Source organism: Rhinopithecus roxellana, chromosome 8, assembly GCF_007565055.1.
Source record: "Rhinopithecus roxellana isolate Shanxi Qingling chromosome 8, ASM756505v1, whole genome shotgun sequence".
NCBI lineage: Eukaryota > Metazoa > Chordata > Mammalia > Primates > Cercopithecidae > Rhinopithecus > Rhinopithecus roxellana.
The window spans coordinates 104478650-104492618 of record NC_044556.1 but is presented as its reverse complement, the minus strand read 5'-3'; the positions used below and the strand labels follow the sequence as shown (position 1 = coordinate 104492618).

The 13969-nt window shown below is 43.9% G+C and overlaps 1 protein-coding gene and 1 pseudogene across 2 annotated transcripts in view; one reads left to right on the top strand and one right to left on the bottom strand.

Moving 5' to 3' along the window:
• The window catches only part of FMN2 (formin 2), a 415306-nt gene that overhangs the window by 354607 nt on the left and 46730 nt on the right, over positions 1 to 13969 (bottom strand). The gene's annotated exons all lie outside the window — the stretch shown is intronic.
• Positions 5111 to 7690, top strand: LOC104679197 (annotated as a pseudogene).

The window sequence follows — 13969 nt, the reverse complement described above, 5'->3', positions numbered from 1 at the left end:
GTAAAAACTTTCCTCATGTTTACAGGCATTGCTTCTTGTTCATAATTAATGAGCGCATGGGATGGACTGATGTCTTGTTTCATCCATAATCATTTTCCTTCTGTACACAGAAGAGACTACCCAGTTTCCACCCAAGTTATTTGTTGACTATGTCTGATGGCTGGCTGAAGGATTGCTTGATGGCTGGAAGAAGGATTGCCGTATCTATAAGCAACCATGATCTTTGTATCTTGATATAAGCTTCTGTACAAAATTTTTGTTCACATCCTTAAAAGTGAAAACATATTTCAATAATGGTTAATCATTTAGCTAAAGGAGCATATAACCCTTTAGCAAATACAACTTAATTAAAAATCCATTTTATCTGAAAAGGAAGTTGTGTTATTTTAACCTATCAAGAGACTTTAATGGAGTAAGTGCTATATCAGAAGAGGACAAAAAATACTTAATCAACATTAGCATTTATACATATCAGATTGTTTTCTCTAATGTTATTGTTACCTTTACTATAACCATATTTGTTTTCACCTGTACTTGGGGGAGAAAAAAACACAAATGCTATTTTATTGAAAAATCTATAAAGATTTCACTCCTCTCTAATTTCAAAAATTTACCTCAAAGAATTTTTAATTTTAACATGTAAAGCTATTACAATTAATTTTCCTGGAATATATTTTGCAGTGGTGAAATGTTAAGACGCCTTCCTCTAACTCCTATTTGGACATGAACACTATTCTGAGAATTCTTCTGCATAATTTGAAGTGACCAGCAGAGGGCAGAGCTAAAAATTTGACACTAGAATCCCTGTGCATGAATGAGAAGAAATTTCCAAAATGAGGCTGAGGAGTTCTATTTTTGGCTGAAATTTAGCACCTCGGTTGCTATATTTGCTGAGCTTAGAGACATGCCAAGAAGAAATGTCAACCTAACATTCTCTTCAGTGCAAATGGGGAAAATAAAAATCAACACTGCAATAAAATAATTTAATGCAGTACAAATGCTAGAATTAACCAAAAACAAAGAACTGAAATAATGTGACATAAATAGTACCTTGTTCATTTTATGCACACATATGAGGTGCAAGTAAATAACTTACAAATCAAATACTTGGGGATAAAGGTAGAAAAAAATATCTGTAAAAATTAATCTGTGAAAAGTAATTGTATCTATATCTGTATGTGCATTACGTAATAACTTCTTAATCTAGAATATAAACCTTACAGACAAGATTCTTGCAAAAGTTTTCCAAATTATTGTAGGGTTGTTTGAAACTTTGATAAGTACAAAAATGGTTATTTTATTCTTCACATTCTGTAAGTTCAATGTTTTACAACCCCTTGTATTTCAAAAGTACATTTCAAAAAACGTGTTAATATATAAAGGAAGAAGCAAAAGGAAGAAAAACCCTGAGGTTAGGCTTATGGGTACAGTATATATTGAATAAGATTACATTTAATATACAGAGATTTTTTTGTTTTTTGTTTTTTCGAGATGGAGTCTCGCTCTGTCGCCCAGGCTGGAGTGCAGTGGCGCGATCTTGGCTCACTGCAAGCTCCGCCTCTCGGGTTCACGCCATTCTCCTGCCTCAGACTCCCGAGTAGCTGGGACTACAGGAGCCTGCCATCACGCCCTGCTAAGTTTTTGTATTTTTAGGGGTTTCGCCGTGTTAGCCAGGATGGTCTCGATCTCCTGACCTCGTGATCCACCCGCCTCCGCCTCCCAAAGTGCTGGGGATTACAGGCGCGAGCCACTGTGCCCGGCCAATATACAGAGTTTTTATTCAGCAACATATCTGGGCATGAACATCTGCATTTTACATCTCAAGTTTTTTCAAATAGAGAAAAAGTTAAATAGAGAAAGTTCTTGTAAGAAATAAAAAGTGGTGTTAATTCCACCGAAAATTCTGTTAACCCCAACTGGAGACAAACTCAGCCTCAGTCTCTCTCTCTCTCCTTCTCTCTCTCTTTTTCTCTCTCTTTCTTTCTCTCCCTTTCTTTCTTTCTCTTTCTCTCTCTTTCTTCCTCTCTTTCTCTCTCTCTCTGTGTCTCTGTCTCTCTCTCTCTCTGTCTCTCTCTCTCTGTCTCTCTGTGTGTCTCTCCATGTGTCTCTCCATGTGTCTCTCCATCTCTCTTGGCTGAGCAGTTTCTCAATTACACACAGGAAGTTAACCAAAGCCATAATGATCAATCCAGGGAAAATGTTTTGTTATTAAGGCTTAGCTCTGGCACAGCACCTCTCATGAGCAGAGCTGTATTGTAACTCTTGAGAATTCAAAGGTGAGTGAAATAAAAGACAAGAGCAGCTTCCATGGTGAAGTAGCAACTAACATTCACAGAACATACTTTCTAGAGCAAGACTTTCCCAAATCTGGCTTATCAAAAATTCATATTCCCAGAGCCCAGTCTCAGATCTAGTCAATCAGACTTTCCAGAAACAGAGTCCAAGAATTTGCATTTTATAAATATTCCCAGGTAGCACAGTAACACAGAATAGCATAAGATGAAGCTGCCAGCCTAGCCAGGAGGTAGCTAAGGGAGGTCCCTGTAGGTCATAAATAAGAGCTACAGTATCACCCTAGGGTAAAGCATCTCCAAGTGTAACAAGATTGGACTAGGTTTTTAAAAATCAGGGTCAGGTGCAATGGCTCACACCTGTATTCCTAGCACGTTGGGGGGCCCAGGTGGGAGGATTACTTGAGTCCAGGAGTTTGAGGCTGCAGTGAGCTATGATTGCTCCATTGCACTCCAGCATGGGTGACAGGGAGAAATCCTGTCTTTTAAAAAGAAAAAAAAAAAAAAAAAAAAAAAAAAAACTCTTTTGTGGAGAAGGGACCAAAGGGAGCAGAGTGGACCCACAGAGACTAATTAGGGGACTACTGCTAGAGACCAAGCTCTACACTAAGGTGACTTGGACCAGAGTGATGGCAACAGAAAGAGAAAAAAGACCAACAGATTGGCTATGGAGGGTGGAGAAAGGGCACAAGATGTAGAGTCAGCCTTTGTGGGCTGGAATTCCATCTTCTGTCGCTTACAAAACAATCGACTCTGGGCAAGTTACCCTAAGTCTCAGTTTTCACATCAGAAAATGGAAGTCAGATTAACTGAGTTATTTAAGACCAATTAATTGAAGTGATCATGTTAAGTACTTAGCACAGGGCTTGACCCTCAGTCAGTACTGAATGTCGTGGCATGAAGAAACAAGAAATTAAAAGCCCCAATTTTCTATGACTCGCTCCTCCACTCCGGCCAACTAAACTGGAAAAAAATAAACAGACCCACTTAGATTCATTAATCTGCATTCACCATGGGGTCTAATTGCTCCGTCTTCCATCTTACCCTGAGGAGAACATCATCCTCCATTAGTTCTTTACAGCTTATCTCCAAAATAAGTCTGAAATTCCCATTCTATCAAGATTCCATTTTAAAGAACAGACCCTATAACAACTGTCAAGTGAATGGTACAAAAATGATACTAGATTAGTATTCACTTATATGGGGGCAAGTTCCTAAATAAACTCAAACAGCCTATAAGGAAAGTGAATGCTTTCTTACTACACAGTAAATTAGGCACTCTACTCTTCACTATAGACTATTTAGTTTTATTTTTATTTTTTGAGACAAAGTCTCAGCTTACTGCAACATCCGCCTCCTGGGTTCAAGGGATTCTCCCATCTCAGCCTCTCGAGTAGCTGGGACTAGAGTTGCACGCCACCACACCTGGCTCATTTTTTGTATTTTTAGTAGAGACGGGGTTTCACCATGTTGGCTAGCCTGGTCTTGAGCTCCTGACCTCAAGTGATCTGCCCACCTTGACCTCCCAAAGTGCTGGGATTACAGTGTGAGTCACTGCATCTGGCCATACTTTTTTTTTTTTTTTTTTTTTTTTTTGAGACAGAGTCTCGCTCTGTCACCCAGGCTGGAGTGCAGTGGCGTGATCTCAGCTCACTGCAACCTCCACCTCCTGGGTTCAAGCAATTCTCCTGCCTCAGCCTCCCACGTAGCTGGGACTACAGGCATGTACCACCAAGCCCGGCTAATTTTTTGTATTATTTTATTAGTAGACACGGGGTTTCACCATTTTAGCCAGGATGGTCTCGATCTCCTGACTTTGTGATCTGCCCGCCTTGGCCTCCCAAAGTGCAGGGATTATAGGTGTGAGCCACTGTGCCCGGCCATACTATTTTTTTTAAATCATTTTGAACGTGGCATATGTAGATCCCATCTTTCAGTTACACAATTGACACCCGGGAAGAAGAGTGATTATATGAACCAACAGATGTCACCCTCAAAGACCAGCTAACTGATGCATGAAGCTCAAAACCTGTCTCTTGAGCACCCCTGTTTGCAGGGGATTATGTCAAATGTTGTAGCATTCTAAGGTTCATAACGCAAGATTTCTGCCTCGACCCTTGGCCTGGCTTCGGCTGCCATCTATTTTGAATATGAAAATTGCCTCATTGTCCCAGCACCCTCACTCACACCTGTGATTCCAGCACTTTGGGAGGCTGAGGCAGGAGGATCACTTGAGGCCAGGAGTTCAAGACCAGCCTGCGCAACACAGCCAGAACCTGTCTCTACAAAATATATAAAAATTAGCAGAGTATGGTGGTACATGCCTGTGGTCCTCGCTACTCAACAGTCTGAAGCTGCAGTGTCATATAATTGTACCACTATACTCCAGTCTGGGTCACAGAGCCAGACCCTGTCTCAAAAAAAAAAAAGAAAAGAAAAAGAAAAAGAAAAACTGCCTCATTGTAGTAAAAACATTAGGTGCATTTCAAATACAATACTAAAGAAAAAGTTTTTCCCATATATACACACATACATATATATACACACATACATACATATACACATACATATATATACACACATACATATGTATACACGTACATATACACACACACACACACACTACCATGTACCCATGAAAATTAAAACATAAAGGGCAGTGGCGGCAGAGGTGGAGGAGGGAGGCCGGGACAAGATGCCAGTGCAGCCCCCAGCGGCAGCCTCCCAGCGGCACCGACAAGAAGTCAAGCGGCAAGGAGTGGCAGAATGCTGGGGACAAGGACAAAGAACAGGAGCTGTGTGAGGAGGATAAACAGCTTTGAGATGAACTGGAGATGCTCGTGGAACGACTAGGGGAGAAGGACACATCCCTATATCGACCAGTGCTGGAGGAATTGCGAACGCAGATTTGTTCTTCTACACCTTCTATGACTTCAGTGCCCAAGCCTCTCAACTTCTGCATCCACACTATGGCAAACTGAAGGAAATCTTTGAGAACATGGCCACTGGGGAGAATAAGCATTTTGCTGCTGCTATCATCTCTGTTTTGGCCATGGCCGTGAGTGGGGAGCGGGAGTGCCTCAAGTATCAGCCAGTAGGCTCCCAGAAGGAATTGGCATCATGGGGTCATGAGTATGTCAGGCATCTGGCAGGAGAAGTGGCTAAGGAGTGGCAGGAGCTGGATGATGCAGAGAAGGTCCAGCAGGAGCCACTGCTCACTCTGGTGAAGGAAATCATCCCCTACAACAGGCCCACAATGCAGAGCATGAGGCCTGCAACCTGCTTATGAAAATTGAGCAGGTAGACATGCTGGAGAAGGACATCAGTGAGAACGCATACACAAAGGTCTGCCTTTATCTCACCAGTTGTGTGAATTACGTGCCTGAGTCTGAGAACTCAGCCCTACTGCGTTGTGCCCTGGGTGTGTTCTGAAAGTTTAGCTGCTTCCCTGAAGTCCTGAGATTGGCCTTGATGTTCAATGACATGGAGATGGTAGAAGACATCTTCACATCCTGCAAGGATGTGGTAGTACGGAACAGATGGCATTCATGCTAGGCCGGCATGGGGTGTCCCTGGAGCTGAGGGAAGATGGCGAGGAGTATGAGCACCTGGCAGAGATCATGTCCAGTGTACCGCTCAACAGCAACTTCTTGGCCTTAGCTCAGGAGCCGGACATCATGGAGCCCAAGGTGCCTGATGACATCTGCAAAACCCACCTAGAGAACAACAGGTTTGGGGGTAGTGGCTCTCAGATGGACTCTGCCCGCATGAACCTGGCCTCCTGTTTTGTGAATGGCTTTGTGAATGCAGCTTTTGGTCAAGACAAGCTGCTAACAGATGATGGCAACAAATGGCTTTACAAGAACAAGGACCACGGAATGTTGAGTGTAGCTGCATGTCTGGGGATGATTCTGCTGTGGGATGTGGATAGTGGCTTCACCCAGACTGACAGGTACCTGTACTCCTGTGAGGACTACATTAAGTCAGGAGCTCTTCTTGCCTGTGGCACAGTGAACTCTGGGGTCCGGAATGAGTGTGGCCCTGCTCTGGGACTGCTCTCAGACTCTGTTCTCCACAAAGCAACACCATGAGACTTAGTTCCATCTTCGGTCTAGGCTTGGCCTATGCTGGCTCAAATCGTGAAGATGTCCTAACACTGCTGCTGCCTGTGATGGGAGATTCAAAGTCCAGCATGGAGGTGGCAGGTGTGACAGCTCTAGTCTCTGGAAAGATGGCAGTGGGGTCCTGCAATGGAGTGTAACTTCCACTATCCTTCAGACCATCATGGAGAAGTCAGAGGCTGAGCTCAAGGACACTTACACTCGTTGGCTTCCTCTTGGACTGGGTCTCAATCACCTGGGGAGGGGAGAGGCCATCGAGGCAATCCTGGCTGCACTGGAGGTCGCGTCAGAGCCATTCCACAGTTTTGCCAACACACTGGCGGATGTGTGTGCATATGCAGGCTCTGGGAATGCACTGAAGGTGCAGCAGCTGCTCCACATTTGTAGTGAACATGTTGACTCCAAAAATGAGGAGGAAGACAAAGACAAGAAGATAAAGAAGGACAAGGACAAAAAGGAAACTCCTGCTTTCTTTCTGGGAAAGAGACATGGGAGCACATCAGGGAGTGGCTGTTCTGGGGACTGCCCTTATTGCTATGGGGGAGATTGGTGCAGAGATGGCACTACGAACCTCTGGCCACTTGCTGAGATATGGGGAACCTACACTCCGGAGAGATGTACCTTTAGCGCTGGCCCTCATCTCTGTTTCAAATCCACGACTCAACATTCTGGATACCCTAAGCAAATTCTCTCATGATGCTGATCCAGAAATTTCCTATAACTCCATTTTTGCCATGGGCATGGTGGGCAGTGGTACCAACAATGCCCGTCTGGTTGTAATGTTGCACCAGTTAGCTCAATATCATGCCAAGGACCCCAACCACCTCTTCATGATGTGCTTGGCACAAGGCCTGACACATTTAGGGAAGGGTACACTTACCCTCTGCCCCTACCACAGTGACCAGCAGCTTATGAGTCCAGTGGCCGTGGCTGGGCTGTTCACTGTGCTTGTCTCTTTCCTGGATGTTTGAAACATTATTCTGGGCAAATCACACTATGTGTTGTATGGGCTGGTGGCTGCCATGCAGCCCCGAATGCTGGTTACGTTTGATGAGGACCTGTGGCCATTGCCAGTGTCTGTCTGTGTGGACCAGGCAGGTGGATGTGGTGGGCCAGGCTGGCAAGCCTAAGACCATCACAGGGATCCAGACACATACAACCTCAGTGTTGTTGGCCCACGGGGAACGGGCAGAATTGGCCACTGAGAAATTTCTTCCTGTTACCCCTGTTCTGGAAGGTTTTGTTATCCTTCGGAAGAACCCCAGTTATGATCTTTAAGTGACCACCAGGGGCTCTGAACTGCAGCTGATGTATCAGTGGGCCATGCATCCTGCTGCCCAGGGTGGACACGGCTACAGACTTCTGGGAGAATTGTTGCCTCCTGCTCTTTTGCTACTGAGTGAGATAAGGTTGTTCAATAAAGACCTTTATCCCCCTCACCAAAAAAAAAATAAAAATAAATAAATAAGAAAAAGTTTTCTCCACTTGTCCCATGACCCTGGGACCATGGCTCAGAAGTCCTCTTGTCCATCCATCTTCAGTAAATATAATCAAAATACAATTAATATTTACCAAAACATGAGGTAACTTTCAGATTCAAAATAGCTCAGTTTGTTATAGTCTTTAATCTTGGCTATATTTTGGCTTTGCACTAGCAGCTTTGTTTTTTTCAAAGACACCCTCTTGTCATGCTCCTGCCTGGGTCAGTAGGAGCCTCAGTACAGCCTGCCTAGGACCATGAGCAGCTCAATATCAGAAAACAGTGATGACAATGAAGCCACCGTACTCCTACCTACAGGCTTAAACACAGGCCTCTTGCAACTTCAAAGCTACAGGGAGACTCTGATATATTTCTTATCTGCACCCAAAGCACATTCCATCAGTCTGTGAACTGTCCTCATCTCATGTAGCTACTTCCAAGTGAATCAGTGTTGCCAAGTTTTTCAACACACAGCATCATGGGGAACTAAGTCTAAATTGCCTTAGAAATTGTGGCTTTGGGCCGGGCGCGGTGGCTCAAGCCTGTAATCCCAGCACTTTGGGAGGCCTGAGACGGGCAGATCACGAGGTCAGGAGATCGAGACCATCCTGGCCAACACGGTGAAACCCCATCTCTACTAAAAAATACACAAAACTAGCCGGGCAAGGTGGCGGGCGCCTGTAGTCCCAGCTACTCGGGAGGCTGAGAATGGCGTGAACCCAGGAGGCGGAGCTTGCAGTGAGCTGAGATCCGGCCACTGCACTCCAGCCTGGGCGACAGAGTGAGACTCCATCTCAAAAAAAAAAAAAAAAGAAATTGTGGCTTAGAGCATCTGGTTCCCCCAGGCCAAATGTCCCAACTCAACCACCCAACTTCTGAGGACTTTCCTCAGAAGCCCCATGTGAACCCTGCCCAACGTGCCACATAGACACATTCTCTCCTGTCCTAAGAGGAGACAGTGAAATCCAGTCTCAGCAACTATCCTGTCCCCTTCATTTCACTGCACAAAATGCAAACATAGGAGACACTTAAACTCTTCTTTTCAAAGTTGTCATTTCACCATGGTATTTAAAGTACATGGCTGGGCATTGTGGCTCACGCGTGCAATCCCAGCACTTCGGGAGGCCACGGTGGGTGGATTATCTGAGGTCAGGAGTTCAAGACCATCCTGGCCAACATGGTGAAACCTCGTCTCTACTAAAAATACAAAAAAAGTAGCTGTGTGTGGTGGCGGGCACCTGTAATCCCAGCTACTCAGGAGGCTGAGGTAAGAGAATCACTAGAACCCTGGGGTGGAGTTTGCAGGGGGAGGAGTTTGCAGCGAGCCGAGATCGTGCCTTTGCACTCCAGCCTGGATGACAGAGTGAGACTCCATCTCAAAAATAAATAAACAAACAAACAAATAAATAAAATACCGTCGTGTTATTTTTCACGCAGATTTCTCACGCAGATAACTCATGCTAAGCTCCACTGTTGTCTTAGGCTGTCTTCCATCTTTGAATCCCCTAGTATTTTCTTAAAAGTATCCCTTTGAATGCCTAGTATTTTCTTAAAAGTAAAATCTAAAAATGTCCAGGATTCTTCATAACACATAACACCTTCATAACACATTGACCTGACCCAGAAGTGAGGTAATTCGTTTATTAAAGAAATACTTGTTACCCAGCTACTTTAACGAATGCACAGGGCCATTAGCTACCAATAATATGAGGAAAGTTAGACTCTGTTTTAAATGAAAAACAATTTCCTTTTCTAATAGAAGGCAGTGTGGCGTGGGGAAAAAGCAAATTGCCCTGAACAGCAGGAGACTAAGATCCTGGCTCTGTCAAATCTATTTTGGACAGAAAAGTCACTTCACCTTTTGAGCTCCAATGTCCTCACTTGCCAATTTAAGAGAACTGGGCTATATTAAATACTTGCTAAGGTCTTCTTCAGTTTTGATATTTTTATTATTCCCTCATAAAACAGCAAATTAGTCAAATGTGTACACTGTGCAGACACATGGCTTGAAATAATTAAAATAGGAAAAGTCTTCCCATACCCTGGGATAGGCTATGCTTGATAGTGGGAATCAGGAAATGCCATACATCGAAAACTTCTGCTCAATGGAAGAGACTCCCCCCGCATCCACAGCATTTAACCTGGACATCAGCTGTTCTACATATAAAATCCTGTAAATATCATGAATTTAAAATACAAAGCACAGAAAGAGAAGTCACTCCCAGGAAAACAGCAGGCCCCAGCAGTCATTTTACACACTATATACCCAAAGGAGAAAACAGCTTTGTGTTTCAACCTGCATGGATCTGTGTTGTGGCAAGTTAGGGTCAGAGATAGCCAGAAATGCAAAAAAGCAGTCGAAGGTTTTGTGCTGATAATGGAACTTCAAAGCAAGGAAGAAAATGAACATAATTTTCTTGTGCTTCAGTGCATTCTGCAAAAGGAAAATAAAAACTATCTCACCAGGCTTGTAATGAAGATTAATACAGTTAATAATTGTAAAGTGCTTAAAACAGAGCCTGGTACATAGAAAGCTTAATGTGTTTTTAAATACTGAAAACAGTTTTGTTTTGTTTTTTTAAGCACCAATACAAAAAAACTGACAATGACCTGAAAACTGGTTACATACTGGAATGGGAACCACGACTAGCAAATCATTCACATCTAGAGGAAGAAAGAGAGTGAGAGTACGCCAATGCAAGCACTCACCTTCACACAATCTTAGCCAGCAGACCACTCTCCAGGCCACACCCTCCAGCAGTTTACCAACTAAAACCGAGTTATCTACCCAAGAATACCTGTAGGCATCCTATCTGAACCCCCTTCGCCTGCAGACCTTGAGAATCTTGGCTGCCCTCACTTCTGCCATTCACCCCCTCTGGTCTTCTGACTTTGTAGCCTACTCTTTAAACCACCGCTTTAGGCTGGTATCTTCAATTCCCACCCTCACTAACCTTCCGATGCATCTACCTGGGCAAAAAGCCCAAGTGAGGGGGCACAGAAGCTCTTGAGCTAATCATACATGTGGACTGACTTCACCTCCCATCTTCCCACCACACCCTACACCCCTGTCTCCAAACCTCAACCTGCTGAAATGTGGGCAGTGCTCTCAGCGCTCCAAATTCCTCTCTACAAGGGTATTATCAATAGCTTTCAGTCTTAATCTTGATCTCTTGGCAACACTGAATATCACTTAACACTCCTTTTTCCTTTTTAAAAAAAATATTTTTTTTTCTCTTTATCATTCTCCTCGTATCTTTTTTCCCCCTAATTGGGTAAGTATTTATCTATATGTCAGTCTCTTCTTGCTTCCCACTCTACAGGCACTTTCCAGAGCATAACGGCTTCAAGTATCATCTACACACTGAAGATTTATCAATCTCTTTCCTCCTAGGCTCTCTCTCCTGACCTCAGATACAAATAACTAATTGCCTTTTTGTATATATTTAAAGAGATGCCCTCAAATTCAGTAGGATTTTAATTGAATGAATCATCCCCGCAACCTGCTCCTCATTGTGAATTTTACACGCAGAGCGAATTGCATCACCCTGTACCCTAGTGCTCAGACCAGAAACCTGGACATCCTCCTTGTCTCTGCCCACTCCCTTACCTTTATACGAGCAACCAAATCCCCAAGGCTTCTCACGTCTACCCTCTGAGGCAGTGCTTCTTAAAGTGTGGTCCCCGGACCAGACCGGCATCATGGGCAACACCTGGGAAGTTGTTAGAACTGCAACCGGCATCATGGGCAACACCTGGGAAGTTGTTAGAAATGCAAATGCTCTGATCCTAACTCAGACCAGCTGAGTCAGAAACTCGGGGGTGGGGCCAGCAATTTGTGTTTTAACAAGCCCGTCGGGGGATTCTGACTCTTAGAGTTTGAGATTAGTAGAAGTAACAATATTAATCCAAGCATAATTAGAATCTGCCTTTTTTTAATCCCAAATTTCTTTCCCAAATATAAATGAGATTATTTTATTAATTAACTATTATGGTATTATGAAAAGAAAATTAAGATGTATGATTTGTTAAAGGAAAAGCTCTGATTTTTGCACTAGTGCAACTCCCTGGATACTTGGAAGTCTTTTAAAAGGGGGAAAAAATTGTCCATATGTGATTTTTTGTTTGTTTGTTTGTTTTGAGACAGAGTCTCACTCTCTTGCCCAGGCTGAAGTGCAGTGACACAATCTTGGCTCACTGCAACCGCCAGCTCCCGGGTTCAAGCAATTCTCTTGCCTCAGCCTCCCAAGTAGCTGGGACTACAGGCATGCGTCACCATGCCTGACTTTTTTTTTTTTTTTTTTTTTTTTTAGTAGAGATGGTGTTTCACCAATTGGGCCAGGCTGGTCTTAAACTGCTGACCTCAAGTGATCTGCCTGCCTCGGCCTCCCAAAGTGCTAGGATTACAGCCACGAGCCACCGTGCTCCACCCACATGTAATACTTTTTAAAAATAAAAGGACTTTCTACTACCTAACTCCTTCATAGCTTCTTGAAGGCATTCTGTCTCTCCTGGATTGCTGCAACAGTTTCCTGAGTCTTCCAGCATCCTAACCACAAACACAGCACACCTCTCAGTGCACAATCCTCTAACACCCAGAATGCTCTCTCTAAAACATGCAACTGACCACATTATACTCCTACACCTAACGCCCTCCAGCGGCTCTCCGAGACAGGGTTCACTTCTTAAATGCTTCTTCCAGAAGTCTTCACAAATGCCTCTGGGTCCCAGGCAGCATTTCTCTTTTCTTTTTTTTCTTTCGGGTTTTTTTTTTTTTTTTTTTTTTTTTTTTTTTTTGAGATGGAGTCTTGCTCTGTCACCAGGCTGGAGTGCAGTGGTACAATCTCAGCTCACTGCAACCTCTTCCTCCCGGATTCAAGCAATTCTCCTGCCTCAGCGCACACAACTGCACCCAGCTAATTTTTGTATTTTTAGTACAGACAAGGTTTCACCATGTTGGCCAGGCTGGTCTCAAACTCCTGACCTCAAGCGATCCACCCCTTGGCCTCCCAAAGTGTTGGGATTACAGGTGTGAGCTACCACCCCTGGCCACAGCACCCTTTGTTAAGACGTCTCTTCTGTCCCTCCTCCTCTACACTCGGCCTCCAGGTTCTGGGCATACTTGACCACTCAAAACCTCAAAACTCCTCTATCACCCTTTATCAACTACTGTACCACTCGCTGTGTCTGTTCACCCAGTAGCCCCTTTCCACAGTCAGCTACACAAGAACAAGAAAAGGCTCTATATTTTTCATAGAAAAATTCCATAAATATTGTGTGACTGGCTGGTGACCACACATGGTTAGAGACAGAAAGAAAAGCTCACAGAATAAATTCACTATCTGTATATTACATGAGTATACAGCAGGGGCTAGCCAACCTCAGTCTGCCAGCCAAACGTGGCCAGCTGCTCCATTTTGTAATACAAAGTTGTATTAGGAAACACAGCCTTGCTTATTCATGGCATATCGTCCATGGCTGCTTTTACACCACAACACTGCAGTTGAGTAGTTATGACAGGTACTGTAAAATATTTACTAAAGCCTAAAATATTTTCTATCTGGCCCTTTACAGAAAAATTTGCCAACCCCGATCTAGACAGTAAACGTAATAAACAGGAGAATAAATCTTCTTTCAGATTTCCAAAGTCCAGTACAAATTGAGAGGATCTAAAAAAAAAGAACAAAACACAAAACAAAACAAAAAAAAAACTCCTTAAGCTCCTGAATTAAGTGACGTTTTCTCAGTATAGGATCCCTTCACTTTGCCATAGAGTCCCATCTTTTTTTTTTTTTTTTTTTGAGATGGAGTCTCGCTTTGTCACCCAGGCTGGAGTGCAGTGGCACTGCAGTGTCCGCCTCTTGGGTTCAAGCGATTCTCCTACCTCAGCCTCCCTAGTAGCTAGGATTAGAGGCGCCCACACCATGCCCAGCTAATGTTTGTATTTTTAGTAGAGACGGGGTTTCACCATGTTGGTCAGGCTGGTCTCAAACTCCTGACCTCGTGCTCCACCTGCCTCGGCCTCCCAAAGTGCTGGGATTACAGGCGTGAGCCACCGCACGGGGCCGGATTCCCAA